The sequence below is a fragment of the Condylura cristata genome, unplaced genomic scaffold, assembly GCF_000260355.1.
Source record: "Condylura cristata isolate star-nosed mole 26May11 unplaced genomic scaffold, ConCri1.0 scaffold00012, whole genome shotgun sequence".
Lineage (NCBI taxonomy): Eukaryota > Metazoa > Chordata > Mammalia > Eulipotyphla > Talpidae > Condylura > Condylura cristata.
In genome coordinates this window covers 37,320,568-37,339,064 of record NW_004567113.1, presented here as the reverse complement: position 1 = coordinate 37,339,064, position 18,497 = coordinate 37,320,568, and the positions used below count along the sequence as shown (strand labels likewise).

Genomic DNA, 18,497 nt, shown 5'->3' with positions numbered 1-18,497 from the left:
TGACTCGGCGGGGGGAAAAAAATCATAATGCGCAAGTACTTCCTTTAATAGGTAGACCAACAGTCTTGAAGCATAGAGAACCTGCTGCAATTGTTGGTGAAAACCTCTCGTTTTGCAGGAAAAAAATTAATTCTTGCACTGTCAATTCAAGTTGGTTTCCTCTTCGTTATATAGCATTCTACCTCAGTTAGTTATTTTTATGGCAGACTCCGTTTACTGAGTCTTTTTCATTTAAGAATGGAAACAGAAATATATTCACATTGTTAAGGAACAATGGTGTTACTATGTGGACAGATACTGGGCTGTGTGCTGAAACTTTTTACAAGAAACGGAACATTCACAACACTAGGAATTTGGCATAGGTGATCGGGTAAGTCTGATTTTTAATGGTGTCATTCTGGCAAAATTCTTGAGATGGCCTATTTGTGGGTTTGCAATGGGTCCACAAAGACCTAGAATAGGTTCAAACTGGGAGACAGGTAAAGCAGCAACTATCTGGTAAACCACACTATAATTTTCAGACATCTGTCACATGCATTATCTTATTTGATCTTCTTAATCTCCTTAACACGGTAAGTGGTATGATCATTACTTCTGAGTTACTTATGGGAAAGATTTCACACAGCAAGTATCAGCTCCTATCAGACCTGATTCCAAATTGTCTGGCTCTGGATTCTGTGTTCTTTCTTCTAAACCACTACTACTATAGAACTTTTTGGGATGATGGAAAAGCTGTTACTAGCTACAGGTGGCTACTGACTAAGTGCAAGGGGCTGGTACTACTGGTAATGGATTCTCTCACTTAATGAAAATGAGTTACAACTTAATTTAAATTAAGTATTTCAATGAAATTTAAAGAGTCACATGGCAGTGCAGGCTTAAATGGTGCTACTTCCTCTCACAGAGCTCAGGACTGTGAAATATATTAAATGATATAATCAGAGTACTGCAGGGAGCTGCAGTACTTTGTTTTTTGGAAAGTCCCTGATTGTCCTTTTAAAAAATGAAGCGCATTTCATTTGTTCGACTATAAAAGTATTCAAGTAAAATGTACAGAAAATTAAGGAAAGTAAATAAGAAAAAATTTCTAAATCCCAGCCAATGACAGCAACAATGAATGATTCCTTCTTTTTTTAATCTTCTATATTCCCAGTGCCATGAATTTCATTATTTTAATTCTTCACTTTATTGTGTATATGTGTGTGTGTGTGTGTTCTAGGAAGCCATCCTAACTTTGGGAGCTAGGAGAGGAATAAATACACAGATGTATTCATACAGATACAAATCTGATATTAGTCGATTAACTATCATTTACACTAACTTGTACAGGAACTACAAATATTGGTATAAAACAAATGAGACCCACAGTGAGTAACATTTTATATGTGTTAGATGTGTTAGCATGGTTATTATTTCAAAAATTAATACAAAATAAGTGTTGACAATGATGTGGATTAATCAAATTCCTTGGTGCATTACTGATGGGAATATAAAATGCTTTAGCCACCGTAAAAACAGTGACCAGAGATGCTTCAGAAGAATCAGACCTCAATGTTATTAACAATTTTGTTCAAATGAGGCTGTTTACTGAAGTGAAAAGTCCAGCCACCTTCAAAACTGTGCTTTCCAAAGTCAGTTTAGAATATTCTCTTTAGAAAGGAATGCATGTGGTATGCGCAAGTGGTGGTGGGGAGTCTGAGCAGAAAGAAGTACTATCTTCGGAATGACAAATCTGAAGCCTTTTCTTGGGGTAAAAGGTGCAGACACAATAAATAATAAGGAGATTTCATGAGCTGAACCTAGTCTATAAATAAAAGTCAGCTAAACACACAGACTTTCCATTTCCAGCCATACAATTTATGACAGATTTTTAGTGGACTGGGTAGTCTGATTTCTGCTCTCCAGCACACTGAACAAGAAGACAATCTCCAGTGTAAAAAGACGTAGGTCCAAATCCTGGCTTCTTGACTAACTAGTTGTAAACTTTGGGGAAAGCCATTTTAACCCCTTTAAGACTCAGTATTATCTTTAATGGTGACAAGAAGAGCTAACCTTTTTTAAACACCTACTATGTGCTAACTTCTTACATATATTAACTCACTGCAGTCCTCACAGTATCTGTATGATACCTCACTTACAAGGAAACTGAGGAACAGAGAGTTAGCAGAGTATCATTTCACAAGTGACAGAGCTGGTATGTGAACAACAGTCTGGCTTAGAGTCTGCACGAGAGCTGCGGGGAGTGATTTGGGCTGTGGTAAGGAGTGAAGAAGTGGTGTGTGTAAAGCTGCTACAGCAGAATCTGGCACTAAGTGTTCACAACAATATAAGAAAAAAAAATCCCCTTCCCATAACAACAAAACATTTGAACTATGAGGTAAAACTCTTGCCCCTATAGAAGATTCTTGTGTTTACTGGTAAACAGGCAAGAGGTTCTCTCAGCCAACTTTAAGTTGTTCAGTAGAAGGAGTGTAGCCTCTGAGTTTCTAGTGCCGACTGGGGTACCAGAGTCTCCTAGATGCTGTTCATTGCAGGCAGCTATCTGGCAATGGGATTCTCCACTGGTGATGTGGCTCAGGCAAGGAGTGTAAGCTCGATGCTCACAGAACCCTTGGCTCAAGCAGTTTGCAAAGGCTGCTACAGAAAGAACCTGAAGAGACTTGCTGCCTTGGATCAAGAGGTCCAATCACACACACGGATGCCAAATCTCCTGAGGCAGCTCCCTCCCAACACAGCCATCCACACACACACTCTAAAAGCATTTGCCTTTACAGAAGACTGCCAGCATTAAATAAATGTGCTGGTATTTTTGAAATAAATCACTTATTTGTTGCATGCCATATAAATCAAACAGAAAATATACCTGTAGATCAAGGCATTAAAGTATTCTGCACCTTTACTTAGAATTTTTGCTGTTTTTGTGTTAGGTTGAGTTTGAGTTTGTTGGGGTAAAATTTCCAGTCTCAGGATTTGAATTCCCTTCTTGCTGGTTTAAAGTACACAGCATTAGGGCTTTAACTTTGAACTGGAATGTTTTTAAGGGGCAAGGGCCCCCCTTTTCCCAAAAAAAAAGTACAGTGTTTGCCAACCAGTCTTTCCCTAGAATTATCCAAACTACCTACTAGTTAGCTTTGGTTCACTGCTATAGGGCTGTGTGTGTGTGTGCGTTAACATGCAACTTGGAATTTGTGTGAGTTTTACTTGCTGACTGACACATACACTGCACTTAAAGATCTATTCAATTCAGAGCAGAGTCTTTTAGCATGAGGTAGAATTGAATTTTAGGAGCTTTCAGAATGAATTTATCCAAGAAGTAATTCTGTTGATACCATGAAAATTTTCTCTTTATTCTTAGCTAATGCTTAGGTACGGTCTGGTATAAACAGTGTGCAGATACAGTAAACCACACTGCTGGTGAAGAGCAAAGTCTTTGGAGTCAGAGGACTTTGAGTTCAAATGATGAGCGTGCCACCGAAGGGCCATGTCAAGTTTCCGTGTCTCTAGGCAGTTCTAATAATGGCACCCATGTCCGGGGATTGGCTCCAGGATTAAATGACACCTAATGCCACCAAGCTGGGGAGTAGGGTGGGGTGGGGGTGGGGGGTCGATCGAAGACCAGTTTCTACAAAATGATTTCAACATTCAGCCTTGCCCCAGCGGTTATCTTTCTGTCCGATGCCAAGTTGGCACCACCCACTAGAGCAAACAGCAGAGAACACTCCCTCCTGAGCAGGCCTCGGGCACAGGAACGTTCCTGTACCTCGCAGTTTGAAAGGGTGAGCACAGTTCCACCCCAGATGGAGGCTGAATACGTGGACTCTCCCTGGGGGTCCAGACATGCCCTGAAGACTGAAGCCAGGCTTTTGTCCTACCTCTGACAACAGGGCCCTGAGACACAAACCCCTTCCGTGACGCTTTCACTGGAAATCCTGGAAGAGTCAAGAGACAGTGGACCAATGACAATCTGGGCCTGTCTCCTATAGGCTCTTAGCGAATCTGAGAAGAGTTCACTCACAATGGGTCTTAAATGGTGTTGATTCTTGTACAGATTCTGTTATGGCAAAGCACTTCATTCAGTGGATGATTGTTTGATAAACAGATACAAAGCCAAGAGGCTCACTTTCCCCAGACATTTCTATCAACACATCCCTGAAAATGAGGCATTTTGCAGTGGTTCCCAGGGAAACCTGGATAGCACAGGAGGGGGGAAAGTCACCCTGCCCCAAAGGGCAGGGGTCATTTTCTACAGGATCTGGCAGCTCATCAGAACCCTGCTAGTATCTGTTAACGCACTCTCTTTAAATGAGCATTACATATTTAGCTTTTTTCTCAACAGGTTAATAGGGTAATTCTGGAAAAAAGTTAAAACAAAAACTGCATATAAAACCTGTAGCTATGGCACCCTTGTGCATCCTGGATTAATGTTTTCCCAAATTGAGGACAAGCAGTAGGAGGGCCTTCTAGTTCCACCCCCTTATCTTGGTTCCTTTGACCTAAACCTTTGAGGCATCTGGCAAGAACAGAAAAGCGGACGGGCCGGTAAATACCAGAAGGATAATGGAGGAAGAGAAGCAGCAATGACTTAGGTAATAGTAGCTTGAACTTACAGTGTTTTGCAATGTATAAAATTCGTTCACATTATCTAATTTCACAAAATCCCCGAATCTGAGCAGCAAAGAGAACTTGGGTATCATTTAATCCAGTGTTCCTAAACCTCTTTCCCTCCTGACATTGGATGTGATAATTCTGTGTTGTGGGCAATGCCTGCCTGTGGACTGCAGGATGTTTCACAGCATCGCTGGCCTCTCCCCCCAGGGGCCAAAGACCCCCTGGCCCCAGGTTGCCACAACCTAAAATGTCTCCCGAGGATGAAATTGCTTCTTATTGAAAATTTCTGATGGAGTTTGACCATCTTCATGGAGTTATAAACAGATCATATACTTGGCAACTGGCAGGTACTAATTAAATAGTGGGAGAAGAAGTTATTTTATACTTTTCAGCAAAGCATGGGTTGGGTGACTGAATCTGGCTCCGGTCACTGAGAAATATGCAGCATTTTTCAAAGGTTCAAGGTAGTTACTCTTTGATACCAAACTACCCATTTAATGTGGTTGAAAAACCTAACAAGTTTAATTTTCAAACAACTACCACAATAAATAAATAAAGCCCTATCAGACCTATTCGGCTGTCAAACTGATTTGTCATCACAGGCAAACAGACAGACCTACGTCATACAAATGCCACTTCTGACATCAGCTAGAGATCTGCCCAGGTGCCTCATTTACATCCAAATCCTTATGCTTCAGGGACATAAGGAAACTGTGGACAGCCTGGTTTTGAACGCTTGAAACTTTCTCACTGAGTTTCTTCAATAATGTAAGAGTCTCACTTTAGAGTTAAAAAAAAAAAACCCACCTTTTAAAATAAGACATTATGAACAATCACTGAAAATGTGATTCTAGAACACAGTCAGATTCATCAGCACTGAAATCAACCTCCACAGCCCCCTAGGCAAAAGCACTGATCTTTCTAATGGAACCGATGACCAGATAGTATTTGTGCATACGCTCATTTGCTCATTGAAACACTGATCAGACACTTACTATGAGCCATCCTGTGCTAGGTTCTTGGGGACTACTACACAGCCCTTGGGGTTCCTAGTCTAGCGAGGGTGGGTGAAAGAGGGTGAGAAAAGAGCAAAGGGAACACCCTGATGGATAAGCCCAGGAGACTAGTCAATCAAGAAGCCACAATGTTCTTTCCACAAACATTGATTGAGCACCAAGGCCACAGGCAAGATTTTGAAAAGTATACAACCAACAATGAGCCAGGGGTTCAAACAGAACCCCAGAAATGAGATCCAGATAGCAGATAGAGAAGGACTGGGAATCTGAAAAGGTCAGGTTTAACTATATTTTGAGGTAGATAGAAATTCTGCAAGAGTGAAACTCTTCTTATTTTCCTACACTTAGAACCAGTTTTATGACATATCACACACTTGCAAATACAATACACTGCCATTTACCTATAATGATGCAAAAGTATCAGACCCATTTTCTAGACAAAGAAACTAAAAATAAGAGTAATTGTGAGCTGAGCTCAAAATCACAGATTATGGTAAATAAGAGATAATTAAAGAAGTGTTATGTTGGGGGTGATAACCTGTTACTTAACTTCTATATAAGAGTAGCTTCTGCTTATGTTTCAAGCAACACAAAAGCCAGACAGTTCAAACATAGTAGAAATACAGAGATGATATGGTGGTTATTATTATTATTTTTTTTAATTCAAAAATTTGCCTGAAAGGGTTTCTTCTCATTTGTTTGGATTCCTGCATTTACGGCAAAATAGATTTAGAAAGTGAACATTTGCAAATATAAACTTTTCTGGTCTTTAGGATGGGTCAAAGCCATTCCTCCCACCCATTTCAGACTATTAGTAGTTCGCAAGTGGTAGTTATAGTGTGATATAGCAACAGGGGCCTATAATCACTACGCCATAGCATGCATGAGTAAATGCTCTCTGGGACGTGTTCTCTGATTACGTTTTGGCAGTATGTCAAGTTAGTAGTATACAAGAATATCGTAAGTCTCTTTGTAAGAAGAACGACAAATTATTTGTTAAAGTAGAGTGACATAGTCAAATATTAGCTTCAGTTTTTAGGTGTGGCCTTCTGATTCTGTTTGGTTAACATTAGTCATTTAAGTTGTGACTATGAAACAATATCTTTTACCACAGAAAAAACTAGATCCTGCTTAATGGTGGTGTCCTAGTATCACAAGGCTTAAGTAGCTGTGGTGAAGTGATACTTGGCCAGGAATATGCTCAACATTGAATAAACCATAGTCATTTTTCTTCTATAAATGTTTCAATTGAGCGTTAAAAATACTCACAAATAGTACAGCAGTATTTCATGACAACATGACTATATTAGTTTTCTGTGATAAAAATGTTAATAGGAAGTAAATTTTCTAGTGGAAGACAAAGACATGCACTAAAACACAATGTCGTTTTAACTAACACATATAACTAACACAATGCACTTTTTCATTTTTTTAATTAATAAGATGTATTTTAAAAATTTTTATATTTTCATTTTTGTTTACTAAATGTTTAGATGTTTTTGGCCTATAGTGAGAAACAAAATGAGAGTTAAATGAACAGGTCCTACTAACTAAGATATGGCTAAAGCTAAAGCTAGAACCTCAACCTTGTCAAAGAAAAAAAGAACTCAGAGTTGAGTATAGAAAGAACTTGGGCCATCCTGTGAGGGTTATTTGTGATACAACTTCATTTGTTTTTTATTTCATCTCTACAGGAAGTCTTAGAATGGGAATCATCTAAAAAAGTCTCTAAATAACAGAAAAGAAGATCACACTTTTGGGGACTCCCTGGAGGCCTAGATATTATTGTTTCAGTCTGAGTTCGATCCCTAGTAAGGAAGCTGACCCACATGGTGTAGATCCAGACCTCTCCTGTCTCACCCGCTGCCCCCCTCAGCATTGTATTTCAGTATATCAGCCTGCTCTGCCCCTAACTCTGTCTCTTGTGAATCCTCTTACCACCACACCCCTTCCCCTGGTACCTCTGGCCTACACCCCAGTTCTTCCATGTTAACAAACAAATATCATACTTTCTATTATGAAGTGATTTTCACTATTTTGTGCTGTATTTCCACTTTCTTCTATACTGTTTAAATGCATTGGAAAAATCCAAACAAATGGCTTATTTCATTAATAACTGCAGCTTCAAAAGCAGGGAGCTTTTTGGTGTCCAAGTGCCTAGTACTGAATGAATGCTTGTAGAAAGGAATGAATAAATGAGCCAGTAGCTGAGTGCAGTCTTTTATAAGAAACGTGTTAAGACAAAGCTATAAAAAGACTGTTATTACATATGTATAATTACTAGCAAATAATTTTTGACATTTTTTCCCCATTAATCTATATTCAACTTTGGTGGTAGATCTAGACCGCAAAATGCATGCACAATCATACCAAGTATTGCTCAGCAGTGTGTTTTCCAAAAGACCACACTAAGGAGTGTACAGGCCAGCTTTGGGTGTGGGCTGGCTGGTATTTCTTATGTACAGATATCAGCAAGGTCAAGGGCAAAAGCCACACCAATCACCAACCACTGATGGACTATACTGAATACAACTGTTAGCTTCCTTAGACCCTTCTGGATAAAGTAGACACTGACTGGGCAGCTGTGGAACTTCCATAAACTCTTCCTGCCTTATCCCCCATGCTTTACTTCTATTAGCTCAGACATCTGATAGACTCGACACTACAAGAAAATAGGTACAAAGGCATTGCCTGACCCACAGACAGTTGCCAAACGCTCTAAGGAGCAGGAATTCTGAGCATCTGGGTGCTTGGGCTTGTGAACTCTGCCTCTGGGGTCCTTTTCTACCTGGTCTCACTCTGCTCTTGGCAGTTTCCTACTATGCAGCAGAGGTTCTTGAGAAGTTGCAAAGTGGATCAAAAGTTAATTGGCTAATTGGCTACAATAAAATACAGAAGTTCCCAAACGTCTCTACATGAAATCTAAGGTTGGCTCTCTGCCTACTACTCTCCATGTTCCGTGAGAATCTGTGACACAAAGAACCTCTTTTTGCAAAGTGAACAAGGGTGGGGACCCTGCACAGGGACCTCTGGCTTTATCAAGGGAAAGTTACTGCCACCTGCCACCTTTCATCCTGAAAGAAACATTTTTATTTTTTGCCCTTTCTTAATTACATTTTTTTTCTCTCAAATTCTCAGGCAATGTTCCAAGTTTCCTGAAAATAATTACCTATGCTAAGAGGTATGCCACAGAGGACCAAAGAAATTGATGGGACTGTTTGCTTTAAGTTTTGTTTGAACAAACACACAGCCCAGAATCAGCTCTCCTTCATGGGTATTCACTCTTCAAACAAAATTTAGTGACATGGTTTAAACCTAGGACAGGGACGAGAGTTTGTCAATTACAAATTATTCAAATACTAAATTTATGCTTTTATGAGGCAGAATTTGTAGATATTTGAAAAAATGCAAAGCTGCTTATCCTGAGAAAACACATTTATGAAAAGAAGGGGAAGATAGAGAGAGAGAGAGGGAAGAAGATATCCAGTTTTTCTAATTGCTATAATTTAAGTAGGTAACTCAAGTTAGCTGGAAATTTACATACACGGACTACAAAAGCCACATGGAAAGCAGAACAATATTAAGGAATTCAGAAAAGAGACTTAAAAATAGAAATGAACATTTTATATATATATATAAATATTTTTTTTTCAGGGTGTTGCTGAGCCTAGGGTGTTTAGAATGAAATGTTCCTATGACTTTCCATGACATTAACCTGCTGGGACTGCTGTCAGAATATAATTGCTGTTCATGTCACACACAGTCTCTACTTCCACTGAGTGCACTTAGAGTTAATATTTTGAGTGATAAAATAACATACCAGTAAAAATAACAGCCCTGATTTTAGCTAGTCATTTATTAGCCTCAGAGAGAAATACTGGGTATTCTTTGAGTTAATAAAGTGTGAAATGACTTTAATGCTTCAAGGGAAATAAAGTCTACCCATCTTGCAAACTGTTTTTAGAAAGCATGACTTCTCTTATCCCACCCTGCACTAGAAAATTTAATTGGCTCAGTTATTTCCTCTCTCTCCAAATCCCTGTTTATGGCTAAGAATTTGAGGACCTACAGCAGCAAACAGTTTCTCTACAAACCAGTCCCCATGAAAACCAAGAGCGGATGCATTGGGCCAGTTTGTTTCTCATAGATGTTGAAGACAGTCTTTAACAGACTTAACATTTATTTATTTGGAATTTGGACACCTACTTCCAATACCATGTCCCATTGTGGAGACTAGTTCACATAACGAGTCCTACAGGCATGAGTTAACATGACTGTTGTGCGGTTATTGCCAAGTTCACGGGGGAATCATTGTGTACAGACCTTTGGTCCTGAGTCAGCTTACACAACAGTGTGGCTCTCTGACTCCACAAGATGCTGCCATGGAAAAGTCTGTGCAGACCTTCACATTTTACACTGTGAACACACCTAGTTCTGCTCACAATAAAAGAGAACTAGGATAAATGTTTTGGAAAGAGCTTGCCCACATAACTGTGGCTAATCTACTTCTGTTTTGCTAAAGCAGCATGGAAAGAAGTTTTTGTACAAAAGATGGTTTTATTTACAGTGGCTCACAGTTCACAGACACATCCAGGGTGGAGTGTCTTCTCTCTCTGCTGACAAGTAGATAGATGTACCTATTCCATCCCCCCACACACACACACATGCACACACACACGCACTCACTCACACTTTTTATTCTTAGCCTAAAAAAAAAAAAAAAAAAGCACACGGGTGAATTGGTGATGGGATGATGGGAAGCCCATGGGGATCACAGCTGAGATGGAAAAAGGCACAAAATGATATACAAATAAACTACTATAATAATAAAAAACAAAAGACAATCCATTTATGAAAATAAAAAAGCCAAACAAGCAAAAAAAAAACAAACAAAAGCCTCTGTCTACCTTTGTTGTTGTTTTGTTGGTGATTTCATGAAACATGTTTACATCGAAATGCTGGCGGATACCAGCCCTGCCTCATCGCTGTATCCTAGCTACCAGAGCTCAGGCCTTAACTCCCCAGTGGTGTTATGCTTCCGTTTTCTCTCACCTGTCTGCTGGCAAGCCACCTATGCCTACATTTAAGGAAAAATAATTTTAGATGAGCCTTGGGCATGAATATATATGTCACCTGCTTAGCTGGCTCACACACATCTTCACTAAAATGTGCTAGAATTAGAAAAATTCCTCTTGAAAAACAATCCTAGCTTTCACACTATATAAAAATGGACTCAAAAGAAATCAAAGATCAATGAACTTAAAACTCTAAAGCTCTTAGAGTAAAATACAGAGGGAAAACTTTCACAACCTTGATGATTTTGGATATGACATCAAAGCACAGGCAATAAAAGAGAGAAGTAAATTGGTACACATCAAAATGAAAACCATTTGTGAATCACGGAAGATGATCAGCAGAATGAGAAAACAACTCATGGATTGGGAGAAAATAGTTCCATAAAATACTAAGGAATTCCTATCCACAGTATACAATGGTATGATCAACAACAAAACAAAACAACCAATTTAAAAACGAGTAAAGAATGAATAGACATTTCTTTAAGATGATACACAAGTAACCAACATACCCATGAAAAGATGTTCAATTAATCACTAGGGAATGCAAGTCAAAATCACAATGATCTGCCACTTAGGATGGTGGTTACAAAGTATGTATATATAGAAAACAAGAAATGTTGGCAAGGATGTGGAGAAACTGAGTCCTGTGCATTGCTGGTGGAAATATTAAATGGCACAGTTGCTGTGAAAGCTAGTCTGGTGATTTCTCAAAAACTTAAACACAGAATTACCTAAAACCCACTGATTCCACTACTGGGTATATATCCAAAAGAATTAAAAGCAGGAATGCAAGCAGATATTTGCTCACCCATGATTATAGCAGTATTATTCCATAACCAAAGGGTGAAAATAAATCAAATGTTTTATCACTTCATAATGGGTAAAATATGATCTATATCCATGGTGGAATATTCTTCAGCTTTAAATAGGAGGGAAATATTGACATATGTTACAATATGAGGAAATCACGACACTATGTTAATTGAAATAAGCCCAATGCAAAAGGTCACATGTTGTATAATTCCACTTATGAGAGGCACCTGGAATAGTCAAATCCATAGAGACAGAAAGTAGAATGGGGGGACAGAGGAGTAGGAGTTATGTTTAATGAGTACAGATCAGTTTGAGAAGATGACAACGTTTTGGATACTGGTGGTTGCACAACATGTATTTAAAGCCTCAGAACTGTATATCTAAAAGTGGTTCTGGGCCCTCCCTGGTGACAAAATGGGTTAAAGCATAGCACTATGAAGGTAAGCACAGCCACTGCACACGAGTTTGATCCTGGCCAGGGAGGTGACCCACATGGCACAGCAGACTTCTCCTGTCCTACCCACTGCTCCCCTCAGAAGTGTACTTCATCAATCTGCCTGTTCTGCTCCCTGTTCTATCTCTGGTGAATCCTCTCACTACCCCGCAACTCTGGCCTGTGCCCTAGTTCTGTATGCATAAATAGATAAATTTAAAAAAAAAATGGTTCAAGTGGTAAATTTTAAGTTATGTGTATTGACCACAATAAAAAGCCATGGAAAACTAAGCAGGATTAATATCTATATTATGCAACTTTTTTTCGTAGTGTTTGTGATTCAAAGTGCAGAGAAACAGATAACCAACATAGTAGCAGATGAGACTTTTTAACTGTAAAATCTAGTCAAAGTGTCCTTGTTGTTCCAAGATTAGGATTAGAACTAGCCTGAGATTTGATTATAGTTGCTTCATGCTTTTAGAAACTGTTTCAACATAACATCACATCACATTGTATGCGCCACGAATGTTGCCACATAAACACATACCAGGTACACATTGCAGGCAGCAGATATCCTGTCTGGTTTCCCTTAAGTGCAGGAGAAAAAGACACGAATATACTCACCAAAACCCACCAAATTGATCTGTCTGGTCTTTTCTTGGATATAGAGCAAGAAATTCAGTCAGCTTGCTTGGTATTCTCAGTCAACTTTTGAAGGCAAGTCCTAAGGGGTAAAAAAAAATTACCTGAAATGTTTTCTATTTCCACATAATCTTCACACATGTGTTAGATATTTAGGACCACTTTAAAAAAAAAACAAAAAACCACAACTCCCATTGCTCTATCACATGCCCTAAAAACTAAGATATACAACCCTTTATTCCTCCTATTCCAGAAAAGGCAACAGTAATAAGAAAATGATCATTTATTCCATTTGTTATACTTTCCTACTCTGCCTTCTTTAGAGCGCCTGATTTGAAAATGAACAATACACTGTTTGAGAAGAAATTCAACATAGTGATATTTTATGTTTAGACTCACAAAAAGAAGGGGAGCACCCTTTACAGAGATGGTATCTAGCTCTAAGGCTACCTGCCCCCATTTTGGGGCTCCCACTAGACATCACTAATGAATCATCACACTTTCTCCTGCTGAATCCAGCGAGGTCTCAAAAAATCACTCATCACACACTGCCAGCTCATCAGAATTGCTATGAAAGTGACCCACTATTTTAACTTAAATGTGTAGTTCAGGGCCCTCCCTCGTGGTGCCATGGGTTAAAACACAGCACTATGAAGCGGTCTATAGCTACTGCAGCACAAGTTCGATCCCCAGCCAGGGATGTGATCCACATGGTGTGGCAGACCTCTCCTGTCTCACCTGCTGCTCCCCTCAGCAGTGCATTTCAGTACATCTGTCTGTTCTTTTCCCCACTCTGTCTCTGGTGAATCCTCTTACCCCCTACTCGTCTGGCTTATGCCCCAGTTCTGTATGCATAAATAAATAAATCTAAAAAAAAAAAAACCAACCAAACATATCTAAATAAACACAGAAGTTTTGCCTTTAATTGACATCTGGAAATATAGTTGGCCTGACTGAAGAATATTCTCTCCCAAATACTGCAGGTCCTCATCAAGCAACCTGAAACTCCAGATGCTTTAAGTGCCCAAGTCTGTAAGATTCAATATGGCACAATGGTTGCAATACCAGACTGCAATACCCAGAAGACTAGTAGTAGTCTGCCATGCCTTATTCTATATTCTCAAGCAAGTAATTTCATTTATCTGAACCAAAGCTTGTTCTCCAAAGAAAAGAAAGGAACTGAATGACCAATAGTTTTCAAACGGTGTGTTTTTGTATGTGTGTGTATTTAGAAACAGTGCCTTTCTTTTGCCAAAAAACAAGGTGCTCTTTGCAGTGGAGGAAGAGGGTGACATGAAGAAGCACCTTCAGCTCACCTCCCTGACCGACCCACTCACTGCCCAGTACAGCTGTGCTGGAGCACCACTTGGTTTTTAAGACTACAGGGAGTTTCCTGTATTGTCGCCTGTGATTAAATGGTCTCTAAAGTCAGTTTCACTCCATATTGCAGTGACGAATAGAGCATTCAATGCAATCCATTCCATTATGGGAATGCAAGCAATAAAAGTAAACATGAGCTAGTTTTAATCCTTATTATCAATGATCTACTTCTGAAAAAGTTACACCCTCAAATAAACTGTAGAGTAATAGTTGTTAAACTACTTCTCAAAGGATATAATCCACACCCAAGTCTGTGAGGAGCATTCCCTAAATGCTGTGTCTTGGATAAAGCCAAATGATCAACAGTGTTTGATAAATAAAAGTAAATGGGCAAATTACAGGTGGGGAGTGGAAATAATTAGGCCCAGTCAAGGTAGAATACAATTTAGGTTATGGTACCATTTGTTGGCTACCTAAAAGAATTCCAATAAATTGACTCAACTTTTTGAGTCCCAGTTTCCTCATTCATACAGTGAAGATAATTCATGTAGGATTGTATAGGGAACAGAGAAGATATCTGGGAAGCATGATTCCTGGCACATGCCTGTCAGAATTGTGTTTTCTTTCTTTGTGTAATGGCAAAAATTCTCCTTTAAGGTTTGTCGTAGTAATGGACTTGTAAACTTTAGAGACTGAAAGTAAATGATCAATGTGTAAGCAGAATACTTATTGTTTTGTGCTGTATCTGAATGGGGAAAAGAAGGATTATTGAATGCATCTCTCATTACTATTCAAGGAGCAGAAAATTTCCCCAAAGTAAAACATGAACCTCCCTTGCTTGTTTCCCCCCAAAAATCAGAGTTTCTAGAATGACTCCAAATGCAAACCACTTCATAAAAACTTTTGTATTGTTTTGCCATTAGACTTCAAATAAAACTCACAAGCCATGCTTGCCTGAGGCTCCACATCTATCCTGCCACAGTATTGGGTAGCCCTAAAGCTACCTAACTTGAAAAGTCCAGCCTAGGCCCAAATCTTTAATTTTACTATGGAAGAAACTGTCCTACCAAAGGTTCTATAATGACATCTACAATTTGTAGGGCAAGTTCTAAAGAAAAGGGCCTCCAGACACACTGTAATCACTCTTATCCCCTCAACAGCTCCTCACCTGTGCAACAGCAATGGACTTTGCTCACAAGACCCTACAGTCTTCGTGGAAACCAGATGAAGACATTTTTCAATGAATAGAAGAAACAATTCCTCTAAGTGGAACAACTGGCTTATTTTTATCTGTTGCTTAGGATTTCGTCTCCAGCAACAGTAGGCCTGTGAGTTTGTTAGACTTGAACACCTATGGCATCATTGTAATTAGTAGGTGCTGATTTACACCCTCTTTTTTCATCTTGTCTCACCAGTCCTAGTTTTGAAAGCCATTTCAAATCCACTTTTGGATTTAGTCAGAGTATAATACATAAATCTATGAATACATGAAGTTAAATTTAAAAAAATGTCCCAATCTAGTATCAACTTTTTTTTAGATTTAATTATCTATGCACACAGAACTGGGGTATAGGCTAGAGGTGCAGGGGTGGTTAAGAGGATTCATCAGAGACAGAGCGGGGAGCAGGACAGGCAGATTGACGAAGTACACTGGTGAGGGGAGCAGCAGGTGGGACAGGAGAGGTCTGCCACACCTTGGCTGGGGGTCAAACTCTTGCTGAAGCAACCATGGGTAGCTTTGGGTAGCTTCACTGTATTGAGCTTTAACCCATTGCGCCATCAGGGAGGTCCTGTAACGTGAAGTTCTATACCATATTTGCTTACTCAACCCTCAGTCATAAAGAGGCTTAAAATTTCTTTCTCACTGTTCTCCTACACCAAGGAAGGAGAACTCCATTTCCTAAAGACAACTCCTTTCTTAGATCAACTGCAGACATCCAGGGGTGCCGGACCGGCAGCTCCCCTTGGAACCAGCTTCCACATCTGGACATTGAAGCTGATAATATATGCCTCCTATTATGGGAAAGTTGTTATAAGCACAAACTAAGACAATACATTTGAAATCATCTTATAAGCAAGCTGCCAAACACCAGCTCCTGCCTGCTCAGCTACAGAAGCCCCTGAACTGATTTGGCTCTGGCCACTCTTACAGGCTGTGGTCACTGGCTCTCTTGGCAGGCAAGTGACTTTTAAGGAAACAGGATTTTTAAATTTAATGCTATTAAGTTATGACTAAGGTTAACTTTAAAAATGACACAAATACAAAATACACTATTTCATGATATCACTTATCTTCCTGCTTAAAAACCTCTCCTCCCAGTGCCCATAGAGTAAAGTCAGTATCTTTATTAAATCAATATCTTCCCAACAGGGAAGGTACTGCTTACCTATCTAGCCTCATTCTGCAACACTTATCTCACTCCACACATGCTATCTCCCTACCTTGCTAGCTTTTACAAATTTTCAAACTCTGTGCCATTTCAGAAGATATCACAGGAGTGATCTCTTCAGTCTCCTGAGATATGTTGCAGCAACATCATATACCTGCTCATAGCACTAGTTCAAGCCAAATGAATTGCCATTTGGAATGACACAAACAACCGAATATCAGCAACATTACATAGCTTCGCCTTGCAATAACTGGGATCTTAGCAGGCTCCACTTACTTATGAACTTTCCTGAGGCTGAATTCAGGTCTGATTTACCACTGTAATCCAGTGCGCTCAGCCCAACCCATGCACTTTCTCAGTGCTTAATTGCTTTAATTAGTACGAGATGTTGTTACCACCTTTTAATACTAAGTACATGATTTTTACATGGTCACTGGTAGTAAAAATCATGATTTAGTTAAAATATGACTTGTATTTTCTGTAGGAATAAAGTGAAGAAATGGAATGAAACAGATCCATTAAGATTTTTTTATTTCTGGCATTCTGGGAAGCAGTAATTCTAGTGAACACAATCCATACACGAGGGATAGCAGAATTTGACCTGCTGATTGGGAATCACTTATGGACTTTATTTTTTAGAGTCTTCTTACCAAAGGGCGGAAAGAAAACAACTCTCAAGGAAAATCAGGTGATTTGGATTTTTTTCTTTTTAGAGTGTTTGCCATGGTGATGGCAACAACGGGGTAGGGGTGGAAGGTGGGGGGACAGAGTGCTACCCTTGGAATTGAGGAATTTTAAAGCAAGCTTTCCCAAGATATCCAAAAGGAGTGCATCCTACAACATTTCCAGACCAACTTCTCCAACCGGGCCTTATCTGGTGTGTCCCATGAAATGAACAGGCAAAGGCTGGCTCTAAACTGAGTTGGGATGGTAAACAGGGTAGCACTAATTATTGCTATTATTATCAATAATTCAGCATTCATGGGTATAGTGTTATTATGTCCCAGACACCATGCTACGGATTCCACATTCAACTTCTTACTTTATTGTCTGCAATCTCTGTGAGTCAAATTCTATAGTTATACTCATTCCAGAGATGAGGGAGTTAAGGCACAGAGAGGCCACCCACATGGCAAAAGTTTTTTATCCTTTAAATATTCAGCACTAAGGAAGAATCCAATTGCTTCTGTACCCCAGTCTGGAAAAAGCAGGGAACTTAAATTTGTGCTATAACAAAATGGCAATGAAATGCTTGTATATTACAGATTTAGACTCATCTTTAACCAGTCAAAAATCAATGGCAATTCCACAGGTTGTCAAGATCCACTACCCAAAAACTTGTTCTTTAGAGTCCTCATACTCAACTTTGAATAATAAAAGGTATGCTTACCCTGAACTATAAATAATAATTTACTATTTGGGGTAAGGAGCAGAAAATGTCAGGTAAATGTCACGGGCTCAAAAATACCTGGTTATCTGACTTGTCCCCTAGATTCTTAAAAATCTGTCACATTTTAGAAAGTTCTTGAGACATTAGTGCCCCATCGAGTAAATAGAGCCTCCAATTCACTTTCTATTGTCCAGTTATCTCTATCAGACCATTCTTTTTTACTTCCCTCTTTTAGTAAAATCATCTATCTCTTTTAGTAGCAAGGAAAATGAACATACTAACATTTACACTATAGCAACAGGAGTTGAAAATCTATATACATTACTAATTCTCTACCTAAGATTCATAGCTCCTGGTTATTGAGTGGCTCTCACTCCCCACTCCCTCCATCTTTGTGCACTGACATTTGACCCTTTTTATAATATGCACCTTGTACCAGTGAAACTTAAGGCACCAGCTAGTTACTCATTAAACTCAGGTGCCAAGGCCTGACTTGTACAAATGACGTTGTTAACTGCCCAGCCTGGCCTGTGTGCAGAAGTGGAAAAAAGCAATCATCATAGCTGTGAAATTCTGTCATATCGGCAGAATTGAACTACAAATTGCTGCAATTCGTGCCTGACCTCTGATCTGTGAAGTTAGTCTAAACCTTTGAACCTCAGCTTGGAATTGAGAAACAGCGTTTACTTGTTCTGGAGAAGATGGCTAGCAAGTATTTTCTGCTGTGAATAGTTAACTCTTTTGGATGAGCCAAAGCCTCTCCGCACCCCCCACCATCACCACCCCACACACTCCAAGAGTCAACCG

The 18,497-nt window shown here is 39.4% G+C and overlaps 1 protein-coding gene across 1 annotated transcript in view; it reads right to left on the bottom strand.

Annotated features, from left to right (window-relative positions):
* RBM47 (RNA binding motif protein 47) overlaps window positions 1-18,497 on the bottom strand; it is a 78,816-nt gene that overhangs the window by 14,646 nt on the left and 45,673 nt on the right. Inside the window, exon 2 of the mRNA XM_004681332.2 lies at window positions 12,573-12,672. The gene's annotated coding sequence lies outside the window, so the exon portion shown is untranslated. The remainder of the gene's footprint in view (window positions 1-12,572; window positions 12,673-18,497) is intronic.